Source organism: Ricinus communis, chromosome 3, assembly GCF_019578655.1.
Source record: "Ricinus communis isolate WT05 ecotype wild-type chromosome 3, ASM1957865v1, whole genome shotgun sequence".
Classification (NCBI taxonomy): domain Eukaryota; kingdom Viridiplantae; phylum Streptophyta; class Magnoliopsida; order Malpighiales; family Euphorbiaceae; genus Ricinus; species Ricinus communis.
In genome coordinates this window covers 6,103,452-6,113,694 of record NC_063258.1, presented here as the reverse complement: position 1 = coordinate 6,113,694, position 10,243 = coordinate 6,103,452, and the positions used below count along the sequence as shown (strand labels likewise).

At 34.0% G+C, this 10,243-nt stretch overlaps 1 non-coding gene across 1 annotated transcript; it reads left to right on the top strand.

Annotated features, from left to right (window-relative positions):
* The first annotated feature begins 9,781 nt into the window (after positions 1-9,781).
* On the top strand, positions 9,782-9,889 carry LOC112536625. Its single transcript, XR_003080601.1, has one exon. It is a non-coding gene; the product is annotated as a small nucleolar RNA R71 (small nucleolar RNA).
* The last annotated feature ends 354 nt before the right edge of the window (positions 9,890-10,243 follow it).

Genomic DNA, 10,243 nt, shown 5'->3' with positions numbered 1-10,243 from the left:
TACACACATTTAAAATAAAATTAGTATAAGATAATAGTCCAATTAACTCTTTCTTCTTCAACTATAAAACAAAAAGTTGGATTATCTTCATTATAAATTTAATTAATATTGATGTGTCTAAATTAGTACTCACAATAATACGAACTGAATGGTAGTTCGGATAAGCTCACCACGAGGTCGATCTCACAAGAAATTGTCGAGCATATATTATAAAGACCAACTATCACACAAATTGCTGAAAGTAAATATAAACACTCTAAGCCGATGTTTTGAGAATGATCTTAGTTTAATAAAAGAAATTAAATAACCAGAAAGTAAATATGCAACTAGAATGATTAATATGAACTATATGATAAAATAGCATTTAGTCTAGCTTTCACTTAGTAATCCCCTTAATTCCCTTAAGCCCTAATTTAACAAATGAGATGGTGATGTGTCTTTTCCCTAAGTCACTCAAGCTAATAATGCAACTTAGGTTTCTTATACCAACACAGCTTAAAGTAAAGATGATGTTTCTAATACTTTTAACCTAAAGATTTTCATAACACATATTACTACTAAATTGATATGATGGTCAATCAATAATAATAGATGAAACTAATGAACATATGAAGGCAAATAAATCATTCATTAAACTCAAAATATATAAGGTTCATACATAAATAAAAAGCCAAACTAAACACTTATGGGACTTAGCCTAACATACTTAATCTAATGATCATTGTAATTAAATAGAAAGACTTAAGATTCATAAAACAAAAAACTAAAACTCCCTCAAAGTTCAAAGGCTCTTCAAGGAATGAAGAAGATTGGTCCTCTTTCTCCACGTCTTCGAAAAGCTTCTCTGATTCTTCAAAGAATGATGCAACACAAGCTAGCAAGATATCAAAGATGATGAACTCCAGAATTTTCTACAGAGAATAATAGAACCCTTCTCCAGAGGGATTCAGTAGCCGAAGAACTCCCTGTTCTAATTCACCTCTACTCCTTATAGAGATTCCCTTTTTTAGAGTTCTTTTCTCAACACACAACTCCTATAGTTTCCCTTATTGTCCTAAACAAACTAAACAATTCAAATGATAATTATCCACTAATTACATAATAATTACTTAAACTCCCCTTTTTGGGCCTTAATGAATTAAGCTAGGCCTAAACTATTAATAGCCCACGTGTCTGATTCTCGAGCCTTTAATAGCCGCAGCCCAATTAACGCCCATTAATGCGTTTTTAGCTCAAATTCTCCTTTTTTGCATTATTTTCTGAATTTAGACAAGAAAAACTAAAGTGAGGTAAAATACATCTTTATACCATATTATATATAGAAATAAATTATTAAAGCTCTAAAATACCCTTAAATATCTATATGCAATTTAGATCGATTAAATACCCCCACACTTGAACTTTTACTTGTCCTCAAGTAAATAGTAACTTAAGAATCAATCGTTGCAAAAAAATCAATAAAGCAATTCGCACTCAGCTCAAAAGTACTATTCTAAAGAATCTCACTAATGCAGAAATTATGCAAATCAAAGAAAACTTGAATCATAAGAATTTTTCTTAAAAGGTTGTAAACTCCATCATAGTTAGTCAAAAGATTCAAGTATTCATCATTTACACATGTTTATAACAAATAGTTTAACTCATTATCAATGAATACAATTATAATGCATAATCCAAATTATGATAACCCTATTCAAAAAGGAAAACCTTAATGTTCAAATAAGAGATCAATAGGCATTTGCATTTTTCACTTGCTTTGCAAGCTCTTTTTCTTAAATTTTCTTTTCTTTTCACCCCTTAGATTTACTTTATACTTGGGGTTTCTTTCTTTCTTTCTTGATATGTTAATGCCTTTTTATGCAAATACAAACATGGGTAATGAATGCACCTGGTTACTCAATAAAACAAAAATCAAGATGCTCTGCATTAGTCATGAAGACCCCCGGTTACTCAGCAACTAAAACTAGCAGAGTAGAATTATTAACTTAGAGCTTTTAACTTACCCATATCATTTTCCAAAAACATAGGTAAACCATAATAATAACAAGGAAATAATATCCTAAATCATGTACTTCTAATCATACCCATGTCAAATGTTGCTAAACTACTAATCATGTTCTTATGCAAACGATGAACATTTGATCATTTAAGTGCAATCAACTCATGAGTTCACATTCATATGTGCTTAAAAATCAATTCAAGAACTCAAAGATTTATCATAATAGCATTCTTTCATTGATTCTTTAGTGTAGAATAATAACAAAAAGTTAAGTATAGAATAGTTTTAAATTTTTTTTACAAAAATTAATTAAAAGCTACTAAATACTTGGCATATATAACAGAATTACTCTAAATCTTTCTCCCCCACACTTATTTTAGACATTGCCCCTCAATGTCTTAATCATAAAAGAAACACATAAAAGAGAAAAAGACAGAGTACTTCCTTTAGAAATCAGAGTGCCTTTTGAATCACTACTGGCCATAAGTAATTATCATCCCGTATAAACCTTAAACAAGCTTTAGAGAACCATCATTGATAAGAACTAATTAGCTTAAAATAAAATATCATAAATAAAATAGAATCTAAAAGTTATTATTACAAAATAAATGCATAACAGAAATCCTAAATAGCTATAAAGCATGGAAATCCTAAGATAGCTAAAAATATCAAAGCAAATGCCTTATAGTAACTAGATAGCTAAATCCTAAAACAAAAAAAAAAGACTTAGTACAAAACTAGAATCAATGATGAGGCAGGGATGATGGTGGTGAACTAGCATTAAAGTCGACGGATTTGAAGTAGCAATCGAGTCTGTATGCTTGTCGACGTTGACTCTTCTCCACATTAGCCAATTGAGAATCAAAGGCATTGCGCCGTTTGTTAAGGTTGATGTTCATTGCTTGAAGTTGAGTTAAAACCTGGTGCCAACCTTGATTACCCCATTCTTGCCCTCTACTTTCTTCACTATTTGATTCTTCCTCCATATCATGTCTTGGTGGCTCATCCCTAGCCACACTACTACTACTTCCACTCGATCCGTGCTTAAAAGTAAGAGGACCACCACGACAATTTACCAAATTAGCTCTAATCAATGCATTAGTATCTAAATTGCCCATGGAGGGTAATGCCTCATATGGAGAAGACTCTGGATCAAAACTACAAAGATACATTGCCAACCCTGTAACAATATGTCCTAACCCGATACAATTCTTAGGTCTAGTCAGTGTCCTTAGTAAACTTTGCATAATAAAGTATGCCAAAGAAACAGATTTATGGGTATCTAAACACCATAGAATATTTAGTTCTTGCTTCGTCACCTTATTTGTCTCTTTCCTACCAAAGATGCCTCCACACATGAATTTTGAAATAAGCATATAGCAATGATCATTGAAGACATTATTTGACATGTTATTAATATCATATTTGTCTTGACCCGTTAGTTTTTTCCAAAACTTACCCAAATTAAACTTATGATGTTGCTTACAAATACCTCCTTTCTTTAAACCGAAAGCTTGGACAATTGTATCAATAATAACAATATAATTATGCTCAAACAATCTTACCTTAAACTCCTTGTCATTGGAAGGATCATAATGTAGAGTTGTGAAAAACTCTAAAGTTAATTCATTATATGATGGCAATGAGTTAAAGGCAAAACCTTCCATCCTAATCTATCTAAGAGTATCATCATTCTCTCAAAAATATTCAACTTAACTAGAGAGGGAGCATCCAAGCATTTACATGAAACTTGCTCTCTTGAAGCAAGGCTAAGGAATCGATTGCCTTCTTCATGAGAGCTTGAGACTATCTCTTTCCCTTTTTCCTTTCTTGTTCTCTTCTTTGGGGCCATTATTTACCTATGGAATGGGTAGAATAGGGATTGATGGGTAAAGATTTTGAGGTTTTGGAAGAAAAATTGAGGTTTTTTGTCAAGAGAGAAAGAAAAACGAGAAGAGAGAAAATATAAGGTGGTGTTAATGGAGGAAATGAGAGAAAAAAATAGGTTTTATGTGAGGGTTAGAATTTTGGGGAGGAGCGTTTTTGAATTCAAATAAAATTCTTTTTGGTGTTTTAGTGGGAGATGAACAACTTTGGAGTCCTAATATATTTCAAATTAAAGTTGCTCAACTCTTTTTTTTTTTCTTTTTAGGGTCCGCGCGAATTTCGCCACGAGGTCGCATTGTGCGGACCTCCCAAATGCCTGCCCGCGGGGTGCGGCGGGTGCTTGGCTCCTTCGGCTGCTGGCTGCTGATGCTTCAGGCCCGTGCGTTCTTGCCGTGACTCTGCTATGGGCCCGTGTGAGATTTCGCTGCCGCAACATGGCTCGCTCGAATTTTTTTTTTAAATAAACAAAATTGTATCTAGTAATAATAGGAAAAACTAAGCTATCAAGTATGACTTGACTAGAATTAAGACTGAATTCCTAACTAAAGACAAGCATTGCAAAGGATATTCAAATCCTAACTAAATGACCTTTATATAATACATATAATCTTATAAATACTTGAAGCACAATATCGACTAGTAAATTAAGTGTTACCACATAAAGCTCCTTTGTTGTACTTGATGATCGTGCATATGCTCGGATGGTTGAATCTCTTGCAGGATCCTAAAAACAAAGTGAGAAAATACTTTAAATTGAAAACTAAAATAGTAAAAATAGAAAATATGTAATATACAAGTGCTAAATTTATTGTCTATAGCTAGACATTGATAAAAGTTATTTCAAATTGGAGGTGCTTCCATGCACTCCACTTCATGTCCATAGGTCATCCCTCATAGTATGGCTTTAAGCGATGGCCATTAACTTTGAATTGTTCTTTGGTCTTAATGTTACGTAATTCCACCGCACCATGATTGAAAACCGTTATTACTTCGAAGGATCCATTCCATTTGGATCTAAGCTTTCCTGGAAAAGGTTTTAAGCGTGAGTTAAATAATAATACTTTCATTCTAGTGACAAAAGATTTACGAAGTAAACTCTTATCATGTTGCTTCTTGGTCCTTTCTTTGTATAGCTTGGCATTCTCATATGCCTCACTACACATTTTTTCTAGCTCATTTAGATGCAACAAACGCTCTTCACCTGCTTTAGTTAAGTCCATATTAAGCTCCTTAATAGCCCAATATGCTTTATGTTCTAATTCGACCGGTAAATGGTAAGCTTTGCCGTTTACTAATATATAAGGACTCATTCCAATCGGTGTGTTATAAGCCGTCGATATGCCCACATGGCATTATTCAAGTGCATAGCCCAATCTTTTCTAGATGGACGCACTGATTTCTCAAGTATTGACTTAATTTGTCTATTGCTAACTTCCACCTGTCATGATGTTTGTGGGTGATAAGGTGTTGCAACTCTATAAGTTACTCCATATTTCTTTAGTAAAGCGCTAAATGCCTTATTGTAAAAATGTGTTCCCCCGTCATTAATGATTGCTCTAGGTGTTCCAAACCTGCTAAAAATATTATCTTTTATGAATTTGCATACTATCTTAGCGTCATTAGTTCGTGTAGCTATTGCTTCTACTCATTTAGACACATAATCAACAACAACAAGTATATATTCATAACCATGAGAAGGTGGAAATAGTCTTATAAAATTGATACCCCACACATCAAATAGTTCAACTACAAGATTAAAAGTCTGAGGCATTTCAGTTCCTTTGCTAATACTTCCACTTCTTTGGCACCTATCACATTTAGCACAAAAAATATGAGCATCTTTAAATAACGAAGGCCAAAAGAAACCTGATTGCAGAACCTTGTAGGTTATTTTCTTATCACCAAAGTGAAAGTATATATTCATAACCATGAGAAAGTGGAAATAGTCCTATAAAATCGATACCCCACACATCAAATAGTTCAACCACAAGATTAAAAGTCTGAGGCATTTCAGTTCATTTGCTAATACTTCCACTTCTTTGGCACCTATCACATTTAGCACAAAAAATATGAGCATCTTTAAATAACGAAGGCCAGAAGAAACCTGATTGCAGAACCTTGTAGGTTATTTTCTTACCACCAAAGTGACCCCCACAATGCATTTCGTGGCAAAAGGCCAGAACGCTTTGTTGCTCATCTTCAGGAACACATATTCTAATCATTTGATTAGAATAATGTTTAAATAAATACGGGTCATCCCAATAATAATGCCTACACCCTGATAGAAATCGTTTCTTTTCCTGCCAAGTTAAGTCAGTTCTCATAACACCACATGCCAAATAGTTCACAATGTCAGCATATCGTGGCTCATGACTTACTACAAACAATTGTTCATAAGGAAAAGTCTCATTAATTACTTTTTTAGAACCAAGGTTATCAAAATCAGAAAATCAACCTCGAAAGGTGATCTGCTACTACATTTTCACCCTCCTTTTTTTAATCTTTTATCTCTATATCAAACTCTTGCAATAAGAGCACCCACCTAATAAGCCGTGGGTTAGCATTAGGCTTAGTTAAAAGATATCTCAAAGTTGCATGATCTGAATGAACAATGACTTTAGATCCCACCAAGTAAGATCTAAATTTGTCTAATGAATATACAACAGCTAGAAATTCTTTTTCAGTTGTCAAATAGTTTACTTGAGCATCATCAAGAGTTTTGCTATCATAATATATTACATGTAACACTTTATCAACTCTTTGGCCTAAGACCGCTCCTATAGCATAATCAGATGCATCATACATGATTTCAAAGGGAAGAGACCAATCAGGTGCCACAATAACTGTGCACTAGTCAATCTTTCTTTCAAAATGTTAAAAGCAGATAGGCATGCATCATTAAAAACAAAGTTAACATCTTTAGCCAGCAATTCAGTTAAAGGACGAGCAATTTTAGAAAAGTCTTTAATAAAACGCCTATAAAATCCTGCACGGCCAAGAAAACTTCTAATGCCCTTTACTGAAGTAGGAGGGGGCAATTTGACAATTAAATCAATTTTTGCTTGGTCTACTTCAATACTTTACTAGAAACAATATGCCCTAGCACAATACCTTGTTTAACCATGAAATGACTCCTTTTCCAACTCAATGTTAAGTTACATTCAATGCATCTCTCAAGTACACGAGTCAGATTACCTAGACATGCATCAAATAAGAAACCAAAAACTGAGAAATCATCCATAAATACTTCGATGCAGTCTTCTAACATGTCAGAGGAAATAGAAAGCATACATCTTTGGAATGTTGCTTGAGCGTTGCACAACCCAAAAGGCATCCTTCTAAACACAAAAGTTCCAAAGGGACATATGAAAGTTGTCCTTTCTTGATCTTCAGGTGTAATGGGTACCTGGTAATATCCTGAAAGTCCATTAAGAAAACGATAAAATTCATGTCCTGCTAAACGTTCTAATATTTGATCAATAAAAGGAAGAGGAAAATGATCATTCTTTGTTGCGGTGTTTAACTTTCTATAATCAATACACATTCTCCACCCCGTTGTCATTCTTGTGGTGACAACTCCCCTTTTTCATTTTTAACAACTATTGTGCCTGACTTTTTAGGCACTACATGAACAGGGCTTACCCAATTACTATCAGCTATAGGGTATATAATACCCTCATCCAATAACTTTTGAACTTCCTTTTTTACTACTCTTTCATATTGGGATTAAGTCGTCGCTGTGTATTTCTAACCGCTTTAGAATTGTCTTCTAAAATAATTTTATGCATAGACATTGTTGGACTAATCCCCTTAATATCAGAAATTCCCCACCTAATAGCTTTTTTAAGTCTTCTCAATTCTCTAGTAGTTGCCTCTTCAGAGGCTATGATCACTGGATATGTATTCTTTTCTCCTAAGAAGACATATTTAAGTGTGTTAGGCAACTCCTTAAGCTCAACTTTAGGTGGTTCATCAATAATTTCTGATTTACTTTTAATGGATGAATTTAAAGCTTCAATAGTGCTTTCATCAGGTAATAATGGAATAGCTTCATCTAACTTATCATGTAAGTCTAAGACTTCTTCATCTAAATATTCTTCATGCTTTTCCAATGTTAATGCAACTTCTAACTTATCATCCTTATCCTGTAAATATGTTTCATAAATAAAATAATCCATGCAATCAACATATGTACATTCATCAATTGAAGTGCTAGGAGATATAGTTAGAGAATCAAACACTTTAAATTCTACAGTTTCTCCCAAGACTGTTATAGTCAGCTTCCTATTGTGCACGTCAATAACTGTCTTGGTAGTTGCCATGAAAGGTCTACCAAGGAGTATTGTTTGCTCCTTATCCCATGCTGATGTACCTTCCATGTCTAAAACCACAAAGTCAATAAGGATTATCAGTCTTCCTACCTGAATCAACAAGTCTTCCACTATGCCTCTTGGATATTTAATTGACCTATCAACCAGTTGCAGAGACATGGTGGTTGGCTTCAATTTTCCTAAGCCAAGTTGTGCATATGTTGAATATGGCATCAAATTGATGCTTGCTTCCAAATCCAACATGGCTTTAACAACCTTTTTGTCCCTCGTTGTAATATCAACGGTAAAGCTCCCAGGGTCTTTCATTTTAGGAGGTAACTATTGTTGGAGAACTGCACTTGTTGTTTCAGACACCATAACTTTTTCATTATTCCCATATCTCCTCTTGTTGGAATTGAGTTCCTTAAAGAACTTAGCATAAGCTGACATATATTCCTTATCACATCCAACAATGGCAAATTAATGTTAACTTTAGAAAGCATATCAAAAATTTCAGAAAATTATTTATCCTGTTTGCTTTCTTTCAATCTGTTCGGGAAAGGAATAGGAGGCTTATAAGGCTCAACTGCCTTATGAAACTTAGGTCTTAAAAACGCCTCATTGTCTTTCTCTTTCTGCCCAAGATTGGGCTCTATTCTTCCTTCTTTTTGTAAACCTCCTTCAGTTATCTCTACATCAACTAGTCCACCTTTTTTTGATGTATCTGCGTAAGAAGAATCTTTTTCAATTAGATTTTTAACATTATTATCAGATAACTCACCATCCTTAAGAATAGTGATTGCTTTAGCTTGCTCAGGTTGACTTGTCAATTTTTCTTTCTTATTTTCTTGTACCGCTTCAGCAATTTGCCTAATTTGAATTTCTAATCGCTTTACTGAAGCTTCTATAAAATCAGTTTTCTTCTCATTCCTCTCCATTCTATCATGGGTAGCCATCATAAAAGATTGGAGTGTTTCCTCCAAACTTGGTTTTCTTTGAGGGGCTTGTCCTTGATTAGAGAATGTAGGGTTTTGGTTCCTTGGGTATTGAGGCTCTTGATTTTGATACTGGGGCTGGTTTTGGTTCCTCAGTATTTGTGGTAGGTTATGATCGTTATTTCTCCAGGAGAAATTCGGATGATTCCTCCATCCCGGATTATAAGTGCTGGAGTATGGATTATTCCTAGGTTGCCTAGGTTGATAAGATTCCATTAAGTTAACTTGTTCATAATCATCGCCTGCATGAGTCTCATATAAGACGAACAAACGTTAGCACCATGACTATAAATACCACATATACCGCATACCTCATTGCTTTGTACATTCTTAGTTGAAGCAAGAATCTTAACTTGTTTAGTTAATTCGGCTATTTGCATAGCCATCTCATTATTAGATACAACTTCATTCACTCCTACTCTTTTTGTTCTCACACTCTTTTGTTGTGAATTGGCTCCTAACATCTCAAAGATGTCATAAACCTCATCAGTAGTTCTTTCTAGTATAACACCCCCAGCTGCATTATCCATCATACATTGGTATTGTTATATTAAACCATCATAAAATGATTAGTTAGTAATAGGAAGTGGGTATCCATGGTATAGGCATTGTAGTAAAAGTGATTTGAAGCGGTCCCATGCTTCATGAAATGATTCAATATGCTTTTGATAAAAATTGGAAATCTCAGCTCTTAATTCTTTGGTCTTTTAATGTAAGTAAAATTTACTCATAAATTTTTGATAAACTTCATCCCAAGTTCTCAAAGAATTAGGAGGCAAGATCATTAACCAAGCTTTCTTTTAATGAGTAAAGGAAACATCTCATATTTAATTGATCTTCATTGAGTCCAGATAATGGGAATATGTGAACTATAGCATAGAACTCTCTAATGAATGTCAATGCATCCTCACCAGGCATACCATAGAATGATGGAAGCATATTAAAATGGATTTTCTTAAGCTCATAATTCCTAGATGCATTGCCTAAGACTATGCATGAAGTAGTGTTACCAATTATCGGATGAGCATAGTCCTTCATGGCCATTTGCCTTT